The sequence below is a fragment of the Bubalus kerabau genome, chromosome 7, assembly GCF_029407905.1.
Source record: "Bubalus kerabau isolate K-KA32 ecotype Philippines breed swamp buffalo chromosome 7, PCC_UOA_SB_1v2, whole genome shotgun sequence".
Lineage (NCBI taxonomy): Eukaryota > Metazoa > Chordata > Mammalia > Artiodactyla > Bovidae > Bubalus > Bubalus kerabau.
Genome location: NC_073630.1, coordinates 50761221 through 50778561, shown reverse-complemented (window position 1 = coordinate 50778561; position 17341 = coordinate 50761221). Strand labels below are relative to the sequence as shown.

General features: G+C 40.7%; 1 long non-coding RNA gene across 6 annotated transcripts in view; it reads left to right on the top strand.

Moving 5' to 3' along the window:
• LOC129657741 (uncharacterized) overlaps window positions 1–15220 on the top strand; it is a 90856-nt gene extending 75636 nt beyond the window's left edge. For all 6 annotated transcript variants that reach the window (XR_008717059.1, XR_008717056.1, XR_008717058.1 and 3 more), the window contains one exon: window positions 14972–15220. This is a non-coding gene — a long non-coding RNA (uncharacterized LOC129657741). The remainder of the gene's footprint in view (window positions 1–14971) is intronic.
• Window positions 15221–17341: the final 2121 nt, after the last annotated feature.

Genomic DNA, 17341 nt, shown 5'->3' with positions numbered 1-17341 from the left:
AATTAAATGACAACTGCTTTGCTCTGAAAAATGAACAGGTATCAGGTATCATGTATCAGGTATCCCAAATGTTAAAAAAAAAATATGTATCAATTAAAAGGAATGATTAAAACAGCAAAAAAAAATTAATTTTTAAATCTTAATTTACTGAAATCATTCTTATCTTATTTTGGATTCTCTTATAAGCAGAACCTATGACATGCTATATGTGATTTTGCATTGCCTAAGAATATTCTTCAAAACTTGGTTCTAGAATCTTTCTTTCTCTATATGTAGTTATGCTTTCATCTGCTTCTAAGTATTCACTTGCTTCCATGGTTTAAGTTACCATGGATTTGGCTCTCAGATACTTCTTCAAGCAACCCCAGGACTGTTCTGCTTGGAATTCAAACCAAGATATCAAAACTCAATTTTATCATCATGGATTCCAACAAATCCAGCTCTTCACATTTTCCTACCATTGATGTAGAAATCACCATCTTTATGTCTATGCAGCTAGGCATTCTTGAAAATAATTTTTCATTTGCCCCTCTTTTTTGTCTACAGATCAGTTTCCCAGTACTGTAGATTCTCAGCAATATAGTTGTTCTTAATCCATTTCCTCTTTCTCAGTACTTAGCATCGTGGTTCTACCTCAGTTCAGTTCAGTCGCTCAGTCGTGTCCAACTCTTTGCGACCCCATTGACTGCAGCACGCCAGGCCTCCCTGTCCATCACCCACTCCCAGAGTTCACTCAAACTCATGTCCATTGAGTCAGTGATGCCTTCCAATCATCTCATCCTCTGTCATCCCCTTCTCCTCCTACCTTCAATCTTTCCCAGCATCAGGGTCTTTTTAAATGAGTCAGTTCTTCGTATCAGGTGGCCGGAGTATTGGAGTTTCAGCTTCAGCATCACTCCTTCCAATGAATATTCAGGACTGATCTCCTTTAGAATGGACTGGTTGGATCTCCTTGCAGTCCAAGGGACTCTCAAGAGTCTTCTCCAACACCACAGTTCAAAAGCATCAATTCTTTGGTAATAATAAGAGGTTCTACCTCTTATTATATTAAACCCAAATTATTTCTACAGCTACTTTCTGGTCTTTAATCCCCGACTTCAAAAGGATCCCCATCAGTGGACTAGGACTTATAGAAACATATCAAAACTATACACTAGCTGTCTAAGAAAGATATCTTCTTCCTGAGTTTTTTTCCCAGATTCCTGAGTTTTCTTTTTCCATGATTATGTGTGCATGCTCAGTCATTTCAGTCATGTCAGAATGTTTGCAACCCTATGGTCCATAGCCCTCCAAGCTCCTCAGCCCATAGGGTTCTCCAGGCAAGAATACTGGAGTGGGTTGCCATGCCCTTCTCCAGGGGCTCTTCATGACCCAGGGATAGAATCCACATCTCCTGCATTAAAGGCAGATTCTTTACTGCTGAGCCACCAGGAAAGCCCTTCCATGACTACAGTAGTGACCTATTGTTTCCTCTTCCAGAACATCCAGAAAAATTTTACTTTCAAACTTCCTTTGGATTGAGGCTATCTGACTGAGTTCCAGCCAGTGAAATGGCTATAATGCTCACGGTTATAAACATCTCAGGCAGGTGTCATATTAGGCCTTGAAGGTGGCATGAAGCAGCCCAATAAAGAAGCAAGCTGAGAAGCTGGACAAGGCATTCAGTCAGAAACAGAAGGAGGAACAGAAGAAACTTGAGGAGCTAAAAGCAAAGGCCATAGGAAAAATTCACCTGGCTACAGGTGGAATTAGGAAATCTGGCAAAAAGTAAGCTGTTCCTTGTGCCTGAGGCAACGATGAGCCTTAGTTCCATTCCTGTTTGAACATCTGTGTTCCCTGCCATAATATCTGTTGCCACCTATAGCTAGAATGAAGTATTGTCTTGGAACCTATTGTAAATTTAAGGATAAAATTTTGTAAAAAAAAAAAACTTTCACAGGATACCCCATATCTCTCTGTGACTGGTTATATTGGTGGCCACCTGTTCCAGATGGTATAGCTAAAAGATAAAGAAGAGCCACCCTGCCTACATGACGGTGTGCTTGAAGAAAGAAATAAACTTAAATGTGTTCAACACCCATGACTCAAGGGTTTCTTGGCACAGGAGTGACATTATTACATGTCACTTCATTCTACCTCCTGATCCCCAAGCCCTTAGATGAGGTAGCCAAACACCGTGGGAGCAAAAAGTGAGTAACTTTCTTAATCAACATTCATGCAAAATGAGAGACTGAAAACTAAATTATCTTTAATTTAAATGAACCAGGAAATAAAAATGGATCCAGAAAAAATTACTATCGGGTTATGTGACATTGTCAGTACACTGCAAAGGAAGACGTGAGACACAGCGCTCCACCAAATCACCAAAGATGAGGCTCAGTCAGCTTTGGTTACTTCAGGTCTTAACCGGCTTGATTTTTCAGTAACAACGGGACAGGAGGTAGACATCTCAACCATATTGACTCTTTTATTCTACAAAGACTAAGAAAATCTCCCCAGCAGTCCTCTCAACCTTTGACTGAAGTAAAATATCCACATTCTTTTCCTGAAAGTTTACCTTGTTTTCCACTTTCTTCTAACTCTTTCAGATTATCTCGTGGGTTTGGACTCTGCCTGGCTCGGCTTCTCCTGATAGCACTGCTCTTTAGTTCGTTTTGGGCTCCAGGCTCGATGGCATGAGGGCTAGCCCAGAATATGCATTTCAGCTAGTCCAGGCTTTGGGAACTTCTGCCTGGACTTTGAGATTCTCTCCTCTTGGTTCTGAGATACTTCAGTCCTTTTAATTGAGACCCTGAACCCTGCCCACACACTTAAAAATAATTTTTCATTAAATCATCTTTAAAGTACCAATTGAGACCTCTTTTGTTCTCTGCCAAAGTGAAAGTGAAAGTGAAGTAGCTCAGTTGTGTCTAACTCTTTGTGACCCCCTGGATTGTAGCCCACCAGGCTCCTCCCTCCATTGGATTCTCTAGGCAAGAATACTGGAGTGGATTGCCATTTCCTTCTCCAGGGGATCTTCCCAACCCAGGGATCAAACCTGAGTCTCCCACATCACAGGCAGACGCTTTAACCTCTGAGCCACCAGGGAAGGAACTTAGCTAATTAAATAAAGGAAAAAACAATGGAACCACCACAGTCTTTGTTGTTGTTGTTCCGTTGCTAAGTCACGGCTGACTCTTTGCAGCCCCATGGACTGCAGCACGCCAGGCTCCCCTATCCTTCACTATGTCCTGGAGTTTGCTCAGACTCATGTCCATCGATTCAGTGATGCCATGCAACCATCTCATCCTCTGTCACCCCCTTCTCCTGCCCTCAATCTTTCCCAGCATCACAGTCTTTTCCAATTATTTGGCTTTTCATATCAGGTAGCCAAAGTATGTGTAGATTTGGCCATTATAAACCTGGAGTCTTGTATAGTTCAATCAAAACACCCTATCCAATTAAAAAAAAACAGCACAACTACTAAAGTGATTAAAAAGTAGCTCATGGACTTCTGTGGCAGTTCAGTGGTTAAGACTACGCACTTCCACCCAACAGGGCACGGGTTCAAACCCTGGTCAGGGAACTGAGCTCTCACATGCCTCATAGTGCAGGGGAAAAAAAATAGTTCAAAGCCACTTGTAATCCACCACAGCAGATACAAATCTCACTAGAAGCAAGGTGTTACACAGGGTGGATCCAGATGCATGGCATGGGCTCTTCCCCAATGACATTCTTTATGTTAAATAATAATAATAATTAAAAATAAACACCTTGCTCTGGTGCTTCCATTGCCATTTCAAAAGAACTAACTATCATTACAAAGGATTATTTATAAACACTGGTCTTTCCTGGTTCTTAAACTAAACCCAACAGCATCTTAGTCTGGGAAGGCCACATCTTCAAACAGGGAGTGAACAATACCTTTAGCCTTGCAGAAACTCAGAGGTTACTTTGCAGTTTGTACTACAGTTGGTCCTAGGTATGGTGTGTGTGTGCACTAAGTCACTTTAGTCATGTCTGACTCTTTGCAAGACCCCATGGACTTTAGCCCACCAGGGTCCTCTGTCCATGGGATTCTCCAGCAAGAATACTGGAGTGGGTTGCCATTCCCTCCTCCAGGGGATCTTCCCCACCCAGGATCAAACCTGGCTCTCTTACATTTCCTGCATTGGCAGGTGGGTTCTTTACCAATAGCACCACGTGGGAAGCTCCCTAAGCATGTTATTTGCCCAGGAAACAAAGAAGGGTTTGCAATTTTTATAATACAGTGTGCTCCACACAGAAGACACAGAGATGTCTTGTCTCTCTGCCAAGCAAAGGACATTGAACCATTCCAAGTGACTATTTGTAAGGTGCAGGGTTAAAGTACTTTTCTGCATGTAGATAAAACCAGCCAATGAGTCAGTGAAAAAAATTCCCCGTGAAATAGCTTTTAGATGTACTTGTTCATTGTCCATACAAGCATTTATCTTAAAAGGATATGCTCATCTGTTCCACTCACTAACGTTTATACCTATCCAAACCACAATTAAATCCTCTTGAAAATTTTGTTTTCATGATTATTATGGAACTTAATCATGTTTATGGCCAAAACCAGTTTAGTCATTTGAACTAGGCATCTCTTGCAGAACAGGCCACCTCATTGTAGACAGACCATATAACACCTTCTAGACAAATGCTCCCCACAACCTGTCCCCAAAGCAATGTGAACTCAATGTTCTATGAATGAAGGGGAGGGGTAGGAGGACTTTCCAAATATTTTTATTCTCGGAGATACGCATATATGCAAGGGTATGAATATATAACATTTCAATATTGTTGGAATATACACATATATTTCAACCTGTTGCCAAAATATACCAGAAGTCTCTCTATAAAAACATGTAATCTTTGCAGATGTGGCACTTTTAAGTCCACAGTCTTTGCAGGACCCAATCAGAAGACTCTACTCAAAGAAAAATAGGACAACTACCAAAGTAGTTAAAAAGAATGTCAAACCCACTTGTAATCCATCACAGTCTCTCCTTTTCTCTACACTTCTCTCTCACCTTGATCTTCAACCAACAGTGATTTTTTTTTTTTTTTTTGAATGACCAAAAACTTTCTCCCTCACATATCCTCTGTGGCTCCTACATGGATCACTAATGTTGACTGGCCTAATATGTTGACTCTCTCAGCCAACAATAATCTTTCTCTTGTTGGGAGCAGAGAGAGAAGAACCTGGAAAATTGAAGATAATACTACATGTAGACAGTTTTTCTCTAACACAATGCTAACATTTAAATAAATATTATTTAAAAGTTGTGAATTTTACTATAATCAACTTTCTATTGTGAGAAACAGAAATTCAAACTAGCTCTAGAAAAATAGAGTAGTGGAGAAGGGGAGAGTTATCCTTCCTATAAGGATACAATAGGCATTTAGGCATTCAAAGACAGGAAATTAAACAGAGCTGGGCCTTCCTGGAAATTATAAATTCAGAAACTGAGTCTTCTGTTTCTCAGGGGCCTATCTCCATCTCTGTTCATGAGCTCTCTGTTCTCTTTATTCCTCTTCCTGAGTTGTTTTATTTACTCACCCTCCACTTTGCCCATAATGCAGACATCAGCTTCCGATCTTTCAGATTAGGTCTTCTTTACTTAAATCACCTACTATGCATCTTAGTTCGAAATCAAACCCCCCCCCCCAAAAAATTAAGATTTAATTTAGTGAATTGATTTACTGCCTTGGGTTAGGGATTCTTCCCTGGCCCAAGAAGCCAGAGCTAACAAACAGGATCTCATGGGATGTAATACTTCCACCTGTAGAAAAAACATCATACTTTCCAGCCACATCTTTGAAATTCTGAAGTCTAAATGAGAGCTGCTAGTATAATCCTGATGTTTGATAGGCTGGTGACAGGTTCTGGTAGATGAACTGACTCACCATCCTTTCCAGCTTCCTTCTTAAACTGTGGACAGCTAAGAGCCACATTTCCCAGACTCCCTTGAAGACACATTTTGGATATAAACAGGTTTCCATTAAATCTTAAATACTGCCCTGATATTTTGTCATGAGATTTTAGAAGGTGAGCATGAAAAACAGGGTTTCCTTCTTCCTTGGTATTTGCCATTGCAAACATCGTCATGAAAAATATTGGGATTTACTATGTGTAGGAGCATTTGAGGTCTACCCCTTAGCCTCATGTGAGTGGGGTAGAAAAAGCCAGAAAGTTGACCCTGAATCACAGACAAGGTGATGTGTTCCTGGGGACACTGTTCCGAGGGCAGTCTCCTCATTCCCCACACTGTTGTCACAATGAACAGTTTTCCTGATAGCAAGCCTAACAGGCTTGTTCTGGAGGTCATTTCCAGGGGCTGGCCCACGTCTGAAACCTATAGCCCTTCCAAAGATTGTGTAAGCACTAGATTCTTATATTAAAACTCATTCTACTAAAAGTAGCCGCAGTGGTTTCTATTTCCTGCAACTGAAAAGTCACTGGGCCCAGATCAATAAGATTCAGTGTAGCAATCAAAATCTAGAGGAAAAAGAAAGCTGAAAGTCAAGAAGTGTCTCCCAGGAATAGAAAATTACTTTGAGGTTATCAAGAAGCTTATTCTCCATTCTAGTTGCCTAAACATAGAGGGAGCTTTGGATACAACCATAAAATATCTTCTGTTAAAGGAAAAAACAACTGGACAGTACTTAAAGCAGTAAGAACAGATTTTATTCAGGAACTATAGCAATAAGGGGAACAAGACCCAAGTATAGAACCAGCCTCAATCTGAATATAACAAAGAAAACTAGAGATTTGTAGCCCAAAAGCAGGGTAGGGTGTCAGTGGATGGAAAAAAAAAAAATAGTACAAGAAAACATTACAGACAAGGGGGATTCTGGTGAAACAGATTCAGTAGGATTCTTGCTGAAGGCAAACTGAAATGATCAGATACCACCTGGGGGAACACGCAGGATGAGGGATCTTATCAGATGATCGAACACTGAGGGTGGAGGATTCTCTCTAAAGGGATTTAGCATGATTTTTTAGAAAATTGGGTGATACAAAGATGGACATGTAAGTCCAAAGGTCAAGGCCTAGTTGAGGAGAGCATTCAGAGGCATCATACTAAAGGTAAGTAAAGGACAAACTCTGTCCCCTCTACTCCAACCCCAAAGGAACAGGTCTGGATTCTTACAGTGGGGGTTTTAAGGAAATGAAGGAGTAAGCCCAATCTCTTGATAATTAAGTAAAATGACTGTCACATTCTGAGACCTACAACAAACTAAGAGAATAAAGTTAACATTGATGAGGGGAAAAAAAACCATTCCCCTGAACCGTTAAGATGATAAAGTTCTATTTGAGAACTTTAATAGGCACAGAAACCACAGGAACAGATAAAAGCTAGACACGTGAATGGAGACTAGCCAGAGTACCTTCAGCAGGTGCACTTCCGTAGATAGCAGATCATGAGGCACTCAAAACAAGTAGGCAAGGTGTCCACTCTCATCAGTCAATGGTGCAGCCCAGCCCTCCTAGTCTGCGTCTTGGGGCCATTCCTACTGATATCACTGGTGGCCATATTTCTGATGTTACAGGGGAACACACTCTTTTTATTTTCCTTGACGAAAGTAACACAGATCTAAAGGAAGATTCAATTAGATACTTTCTTATCAGGGTTCTACCATGATGTGAGAAATAAAGGGAAAACATGTGGATTTGAAAAATGGGAAAAACATGCATGAACATAAACACAGTTAGAAATAAGAAAATGATAAAAGGACTTGGAGACTGATATAAGAAAAATAAGAAAGATCAATTTCAGGAGGAAAGAGAATAAAAATGGCAATGGTAAAATGCAATTTAGTAAACAAAATTTATTGAGTACCTACTCTGTACCAAGCATTGTTCTAAGGGCTGGCGATATTGGAGTGAGTTATAAATACAAGGAGAAAAGACATGGTCTAATGAGACTTAGATTCTGATAGTGAATTAGGATAAAAATCAACAAAGAGCTTTTTTAAAGCAATTTTGACATTGTCCTTTAGAAAATCAGGAGCCATATTTTTAATTTTTGAAAAATAATTCTGGCTCATGTTAGAAATGGATTATAAAGAGATAACACTCCAATTCATCTACTCTTGCAGTAGATAAAATAGTTAAGGGGCTATTGCAATGGTACAAGCAAAACTCATTATCATCTTCACCACCATCATTATCACTTGATCTTCCATAATTACTTTTTAATTGTTTTCATCACTTTCTATCTTGAATAATTAGGTAGCATGAATCACATTGGTAAAGGCAGAATAGGAAGTTTTCTGTTTCTGTTTTGGTTTAGGGTTTTCAGAAAATAGTTTTCTGTTTTGGTTTAGGTTTGGAAGGGAACTCAGAGTACTACCGTAGCCTGTTGAATTTCAGGGACCTATATCATAACCTGGCTTCCCTGGTTGCTCAGCTGGTAAAGAGTCTGCCCACAATGCAGGAGACCCAGGTTCGATTCCTGGGTCAGGAAGTCCACCAGGAAAAGGGATAGGCTACCCACTCCAGTATTCTTGGGCTTCCCTGGTGGCCCAGGCAATAAAGAATCCACCTGCAATGCAAGAGACCTGGGTTCTATCCTTGGGTTGGGAAAATCCCCTGGAGGAGAGTATGGCAACCCAGTCCAATTTTCTTGCCTGGAGAATTCCCATGGACAGAGGAACCTGGTGAGCTACAATGCATGCAATGATAAAGAGTCGGACACGACTGAGCGAATAAACACACATATCATAACTAAGTGAAAGTGAATGTATTAGTCGCTCAGTCATGTCCGACTCTTTGTGACCCCACGGACTGTAGCCCACCAGGCTCCTCTGTCCATGGGACTCTCCAGGCAAGAATACTGGAGTGGGTTGCCAGTCCCTTCTTCAGGGGTTCTTCCCAACACAGGGATCAAACCCACATCTCCCTGCATTGGCAGGCAGGTTCTTTACCATCTGAGCCACCAGAGAAGCCCAAGTTAAGGGTAGCTCCAAAGATCAATAATTATAGTTTGAGAAACTGTAATTAGCATATAGTTTATGCTTTCCTACTGGGCTTAACGGAGAAAGCAATGGCACCCCACTCCAGTACTCTTGCCTGGAAAATCCCATGGACGGAGGAGCCTGGTAGGCTACAGTCCATGGGGTTGCTAAGAGTCGGACCAGACTGAGCGACTTCACTTTCACTTTTCACTTTCATGCAATGGAGAAGGAAATGGCAAACCACTCCAGTGTTCTTGCCTAGAGAATCCCAGGGACAGGGGAGCCTGGTGGGCTGCCGTCTATGGGGTCACACAGAGTCGGACATGACTGAAGCGACTTAGCAGCAACAGCAACTGGGCTTAAGGAAATGTTTGCCAGATCAAGGAAAATCAAGCTGTCAGTTTCTCCACAGTATACACCATTAAGGGCTTGGAGCTTCCCCTGATTTTATGTTCTACTCCCATTGTACTAACCCTTTCTTATCCCTCCAAAAATTCCCTCCAAGGATGAATTCCCTGCAACTGTCACGAAGAGTTTTCATAATCTTGGAGAATATTATCAGTCCAATGATTTCTGAGATGGGGAAACCTCCAAACAGGCTTTTAAGTCAAATCCAAGTAAATTAGGTGTCTGTGTCCAAAGACAACTAGTATATAATCAGGACCTAGTACCAAGTCCAAAGTACTGGTGCCTGAAATGAGTTTGAAACAACTTTAAAGAAGCTTAAATACATCCTCTGTACTGGGAATACCACATTATTTATTTCTCCCCACACCATCATCACCTTGCCAAGCTTACTAGCTATATTATGCCCTAATGCACCTGCCATGTGACCCTGCCTCCTTTGACTACAGTTTATTGGACCAGAAGTAAATGACTGCACCAAATTGGGCTATTAGATTCTCTCTCTTGGGAATCACTTAATTAAAGCAATTCATTCTGAAAGATCATTAAAAACACAAAGGCTGCCCTTTTTAGGTGGTCTGTTGTGAAGAACCCAGATACAGGCAGATGAATGACAAAGAACCTGGCAAAAAGCCAGGCAGACAAGCATAAATGAGAGACCATCTGACCAAGGATGAGAGAGGTAAAGCAGCAGTTGTTTGACATTGTCCCAGGTCTTGGGAGCTCCCCAGTGATCCAGGGGCACCAGGGACCAGAAGAACTAGAGTGTAGATGCCCCTTGCCCTCCCCCTTCATCTCCCCATCTCTTCTGATGACAAATTGAAATTAAACTGGAACATCCGAGTTCAGCGTACAAGAATAGACTAGGAGGCCATTGAGAATCTGGTCTCAAATGCATCTCTGCACCACTGAGAACTTGAACTTTCTGTGAACAGTACCTAGCCAAGGATACCAGCAGTTTTTAAAAGTGCCAGCTGCAACTTTGTGTCTCAAGGTCTCCCCTTGTAACTATGCCACCATGTCCCACTCCAACAGATTCCTACTTAACAAGCACCATTTCTTCTTTTCAGCTCCAACTATAATTCTTGATAAACAACTCGTGTAACTAACTATAATCTTGCCATTTCTGCCTTTCATCAGCTTCCCCCACTTTGAAGTCTGGGGCAACACAGTATAAGTGCTTACTGAATCTATGTTTCCTGGGCTGCAGTCCTCACAAATCCAAATAAAAACCTTTGATTTCATTCAGTTATCCATTTCTGACATTTTGGTTAACACTTCCAATCATCTTACTTCCTTTGTACTTCAAGGAAGTTTATCTCTTTGCTACCTAGTTGCTTTTAACTGAAAGCAAAGGAAAAATTCTGGCCAGACAGAAGAAAACAGAAGTCTTACTTGAATCAGCAACAGAAAAAAAGTCAGAAAATATGGATCAAGATAGATAAGAATTCTAAGAGCACAGATATCAGGAAGAGTTCTAAAGTAGTTTGTTGAAGTAAAAGAATCTAGAGAAGGCTGGGAATTAAGACACATACAAAAGGGATTTGTGAAAGTGTTGCTTTAGCTAACGAATTGTTTTTGTTGTTTAGTTGCTAAGTCACATCTGATTCTTTTGTCACCCCATGGACTGTAGCCTGCCAGGCTCCTCTGTCCATGGGATTTCCCAGAGAATACTAGAGAATGAGAATCCTAGTGAGAATATTAGAGTGGGTTGCCATTTCCTCCTCCAGGGGATCTTCCTGACTCAAGGATCAAACCCACGACTCCTAAGTTGCAGGCAGATTCTTTACCACTGATCCACCTGGGAGTTTACAAATTCGGTTATTTTAAATCATCTTCAAATGACCCAAGAAAATAATATTCTTATTTGATATATTTCAGAGGCTAGACTATGCATGCTTGTGTGCTGAGTCACTTCAGTCATGTCTGATTCTTTGTGACCCTATGGATTGTAGCTCACCAGACTCCTCTGTCCACTGGGAATCTCCAGGCAAGAATACTGCAATGTATTGCCATGCCCTCCTCCGGGGGAGTTTCCAGATCCAGGGATGGAACCTGAGTCTCTCATGTCTCCTGCATTGGCAGGCGGGTTCTTTACCACTAGCACCACCTGGGAAGCAAAGTCTAGACTATGCTGGTACAGAAGTGCTTGTATACTGAGTCATAGTACATAGGCCCTAGGTTTACATGGGGTGAACCTATATTAAATTTTCAATCTTTTAAGCTAAATTGAGTGAAGTCCCATTTCTTGTTTCTGAATCATTCTTTGGATATCATCTTTAAAATTTTAAGATTCAATCCCAAACTTATCTCATTCATCAAACCATCTCTCCATCCTTTGCTGTAGTACAGAGTTGGGTATCTTGTTCTTATTTTACAGAGAGAAAAACAGGAGCTCTGAAATTCTATTTGGAATAAAGAAATATGGAATTTGACTATCTTTTCTATTAGCCTGATCTCCTTTTAATTTAGATGGAGTTTTAATAATTATTGAAAGTAAAAATAAATGGATGAATATTAAATAGTAAAACAAATATTAACACTTCTGTCTCTGGATTTTAATTCCCAGTCCTCTAGCAGACTGACTTGCTCCCCACTCACTATTCAATGTCCCCTAAATTTAATGATATCAAGTCCACTGCCATTTCCATCTTTCTTCATTCAATAGCTGGAGAAATTGTCATTGGTATGCAGACTGGTCTCAGGCAAGGAACATTACTCTTTAATCTCCTAATTTTAATTGGTATGCCATCACGCAGACTGGGGCTGCTAATGGCCTAGTTTGTAGATTAAGATCAGCAGACCTGAACTACGGTATGCCATTAGTTACAAATAAAGAGAGCAAAAACACTGAACAATGATAAAAGAAGCCATTCCAAATCAGACAGAAGATGATTCTTCCTCATCTTCTCCAAGGTTCGTGACCCTATTTCAATGTCCATTTGTAACATGATCCGGATTAATGCTTTCTGCTTGGTCAGATAATTTCAGAACAGTTGGTAAATTGAAATGATTTGTTGTGTGTTTACCACTGTTATTGGCTGGCCCAGAAAATGTTGCTGAACTGTTTGCTCATAAAAGCATTGTTCCAACTGATAGAGTTGTTTCTTTCACTAGGAAATAAATATTTTAAATGAAAAGACTATTTCATTATTTAAGGAAAGCATGTTTTTCTCCAATGGAATTATTACTTCTAGTGTCTTTTCAACCTCCAATAAGGAAAGAATCCAATATAAGTTAAGCATTCATACAGTTCACACATATATCTGTCACCAGTAAAGTTCCAAGTGAAAAAGGAATATATGTTTAGATAGATAATTGATAGACACACATATATATAAACACATAGATGGACAGATAGATAGATAAGGGAGACAGTTATCAGACATTATGAGACAGGAGTAAAATAGTTTACCTTCCTGATCTTGGCAGTGGTTCTTATTTGCTCCTTCTGAGAAGTTAAATAAGAATCATTGCCAAGGTTAAGAAAATAGACAAAAAGAAAAGAAGGTTGCATTACTCTGAAAACAAAACTAAGGAAATATGGTAGTTTTATTCCTAGTTTTTTAAGGACTCTCCATACTGTTCTCCCTAGTGGCTATCTCAGTTTACATTCCCACCAATGATGCAAGAGGGTTCCCTTTTCTCCACACCCTCTTCAGCACTTACTGTTTGTAGATTTTCTGATGACAGGCCATTCTGACCGGTGTGAGGTGATACCTCATCATAGTTTTGATTTGCATTTCTCTAATAATGAGCAATGTTGAGCATTTTTCATGTTTTTATTAACCATCTGTATGTCTTCTTTGGAGAAATGTCTGTTTAGATCTTCTGCCCACTTTTTAATTGGGTTGTTTGTTTATCTGGTATTAAGCTGAATGAACTGCTTGTATATTTTGGAGATTGATCCTTTGTCAGTTGTTTCATTTGCAAGTATTTTCTCCTTGGAGATTCCTTTAAAAACTAGGAATAAAACTACCATATGACCTAAGAATCCCAGTACTAGGCATATACCCTGAGAAAAACATAGTCAAAAGACACATGTGCCCCAATGTTCATTGCAACACTGTTTATAATAGCTAGGGCATAGAAGCAACATAGATGTCCATTGACAGATGAATGGATAAGGAATTTGTGATATATACACACAATGGAATATTCAGTTCAGTTCAGTTCAGTCTCTCAGTCGTGTCCGACTCTTTGCGACCCCATGAATTGCAGCACGCCAGGACTCCCTGTCCATCACAAACTCCCGGAGTTCACTCAGACTCAAGTCCATCGAGTCAGTGATGCCATCCAGCCATCTCATCCTCTGTCATCCCCTTCTCCTCCTGCCCTCAATCCCTCCCAGCATCAGAGTCTTTTCCAGTGAGTCATATCTTCGCATGAGGTGGCCAAAGTACTGGAGTTTCAGCTTCAGCATCATTCCCTCCAAAGAAATCCCAGGGCTGATCTCCTTCAGAATGGACTGGTTGGATCTCCTTACAGTCCAAGGGATTTATTACTCAGCCATAAAAAGGAAGGCATTTATTAATGAGGTGGGTGAACTTGGAGCCGACTATACAGATTGAAGTAAGTCAGAAAGAGACAAATATTATATATTAATGCATGTGTGTGGAATCTAGAAAGACGGTACTGATGAACCTATCTGCAAGGCAGCAATGGAAACACAGACATAAAGAACAGACTTATGGACACAGGGAGGGAAAGAGAGGGGAGAAGAATTGAGAGAGTAGCGCTGAAATGTATGCATTACTGTGTGTAAAATTATAAGGTTGATGCAAAAGTAATTTGGGTTTTACATTGTTGAACTTTGCCATTTGATATTGGAACACATTCTTAAATAAATGCGGCTATGTTATTTTTAAAAAGTTAACTTGTATCTCAACTGAAAAAAATCTAAGGAAATAAAATACAATAACCTGTTAATGCCTATTAAGAGTTGAGTTGTGTCCCCTGAAAAGATACAATGATGTTCTAATTCTCAGTGCCTATAAATGGGACCTTATTTGAAAAATAGAATCTTCACAGATATTCAAGTTATAATAAGGACATTAGAGTGTGTCCTGATTCAAAATGACTATTTTTGTTGTTGTTCAATCATTCAGTCATGTCCAACTCTTTGCAATTCCATGGACTGAAACATGTCAGGCTTCCCTGTCCTTCACCATCTCCTGGAGCTTGCTCAAACCCATGTCCATTGAGTCGGTGATGCCATTCAACCATCTCATCCTCTGTCGTCCCCTTCTCCTCCTGCCTTCAATCTTTCCCAGCATCAGGGTCTTTTCCAATGAGTTACCTCTTCACATCAGGTGGCCAAAGTATTGGAGTTTCAGTTTCAGCATCAATCCTTCCAATGAATATTCAGGATTGATTTCCTTTAGGATTGACTGGTTTGATCTCCTTGCAGTCCAAGGGACTCTCAAGCATCTTCTCTAACACCACAGTTCAAAAGCATCAGTTCTTCAGCGCTCAACCTTCTTTATGGTCCAACTTTCATATCTGTACATACTGGAAAAACTGACTACTGGAAAAACCATAGCTTTGACTATAGGGACTTTTGTTGACAAAAAAAAAAAATGACTATTATCTTTATTTAAAAAAGGGAAAACTGAACACAGAGACAGACACAGTGGAAAGACAACATGAAGGCACATGGGGAGAAGACGGCCGTGTGTTTTCTGGAGTGATGTATCTACAAGCTAAGGAAAACGGGATTGTCAGAAAATACCCAAAACTGGAAGAAACAGAGGAAGGTTCTCCCCTAGAGCCTTCAGAGACAACACAGCCCTGCTGACACCTTGACCTGGAGACCTTGGACTCCAGAGCAGTGAGAAAATAAATGTCTGCTGTTTAAAGCCACCAAATTTGTGGTGCTTTTTTTTTTTACAACAGCCCTAAAAGCTCACACAATGCTTATCTTAATTCTGCACACACATACCTTATTTTATTTTATTTCTTACAAATTTAAGGTTTGTGGCAAACCTGAGTTTTCAGGTGATTGTTAGCATTTTTTAGCTACAAAGTATTTTTAATTAATACTTGTGCTTTTTTTTTTTACATATAGTGCTATTCACACTTAATAGACTCAGTTCAGTTACTCAGTCGTGTCCAACTCTTTGCAACCCCATGGAATGCAGCACACCAGGCCTCCCTGTCCATCACCAACTTCCAGAGTTTACTCAAACTCATGTCCATCGAGTCAGTGATGCCATCCAACTATCTCATCCTCTGTTGTTCCCTTCTCCTCCCACCACCTTCAATCTTTCCCAGCATCAGGGTCTTTTCAAATGAGTCAGTTCTTCACATCAGATGGCAAAGTATTGGAGTTTCAGCTTCAACATCAGTCCTTCCAACGAATATTCAGAACTGATTTCCTTTAGGATTGACTGGTTGGATCTCCTTGAAGTCCAAGGGACTCTCAAGAGTCTTCTCCAACACCACAGTTCAAAAGCATTAATTCTTCAGTGCTCAGCTTTCTTTATAGTCCAACTCCCACATCTATACATGACTACTGGAAAAACCATAGTTTTGACTAAATGGACCTTTGTTGGTAAAGTAATGTCTCAGCTTTTTAATATGCTGTCTACATTGGTCATAGCTTTTCTTCCAAGGGGCAAGCATATTTTCATTTCATGGATGAGTCACCATCTGCAGTGATTTTGGAGCCCAAAAAAATAAAGTCTCTCACTGTTTCCACTGTTTCCCCATCTATTTGCCATGAAGTGATGGGACCAGATGCCATGATCCTAGTTTTCTGAATGTTGAGCTTTAAGCCAACTTTTTCACTCTCTTCTTTCACTTTCATCAAGAGGCTCTTTAGTTCTTCTTCACTTTCTGCCATAAGTCACTTCCCCACTATCTGCCTCTATAGTCACTTTCCCACTATCATTCTTCTAGCCTACCTGTGTTCCCTCCTTTACTAAAGAATTTGGTTTTGTAGAAGGTCACAGAGAAATAACAGAAAGTAATGTTTCTTGAGATAATTCATAAACCATGTTACTTAATCCTTAAGCAACCCTGAGGGCACATATTATCACTGGAGCTCTGAGATGTTGAGTGTTTTGCCCAAGGAAGCACAGCTAGAAAGAAATACAGCTGGGATTTGAGCCAATGGAAAGCATGCTACTGCTCTAGGCACTCCACTGTGTCACACTGCTGCTACGAACTTGACAGGGTGAGTAAAACAAAGTACTAAAATTCTTGGTCTCTGGCAAATAATTGCATCATTTCAAAGCCAACATTGCCACAAGATAGAAAGGAAGATTCTAGGGACTGGAGAGACAGGTAGGTGTGGGGATTGGTGAGGCGAGGGGATGGGATTGCTCCCAAGGTCCTGCTCCTCCTCGCTTTCTGGGGCTGGCCCTCAGGATCCCTGGGTGTTCACCCACACAGGCTGGGGAAAAGTACAAGGAAGGCAGGCTTATTGCTCTCCTACAAAAATTATGATATTCTTCAGTCTTCTCCAGAGATCCAGCTTTGCAATGAACCACACACACACAAAACAGACTGTTTTTGCAGAAATTGGCCTCTAAACAGATGTCTGGACCATTTTTGGAGCTGGCATTAAAAATAGAGCAGGATATCCAGAAACCATCCCTGTGGGTGCAAAGTAGCTGAAGATGTCTGGGACGGGCAAAGGTATGTAGGGAGAACAGAGGCCAGGAAGGCTGCTCCTTTCCCCTGTCAGATAAGAGACGATTCCTGCCCTCATGGGGGCGGAGGGCGACTGGTGGCTCCTCCTGTCACAGGAGGCTATTTGAAGCTCTTCAAATGCACCAGGAACCTCAGAGAATAAAGATTCTGCTGGCCTCTCTCTCTCCTTTCCACAGTCGCAGTGATTGAAAATAAGTATCAGCCTTGGGAGCCTATTGGGATAGTTTGCTGTTGTTTTGTTCTGTGTCAATGATAATATTTTTAAGCCTGTGCCCCTGAGACACTCTCCGAAAATAGTTGACAACAACCACAACAAAAA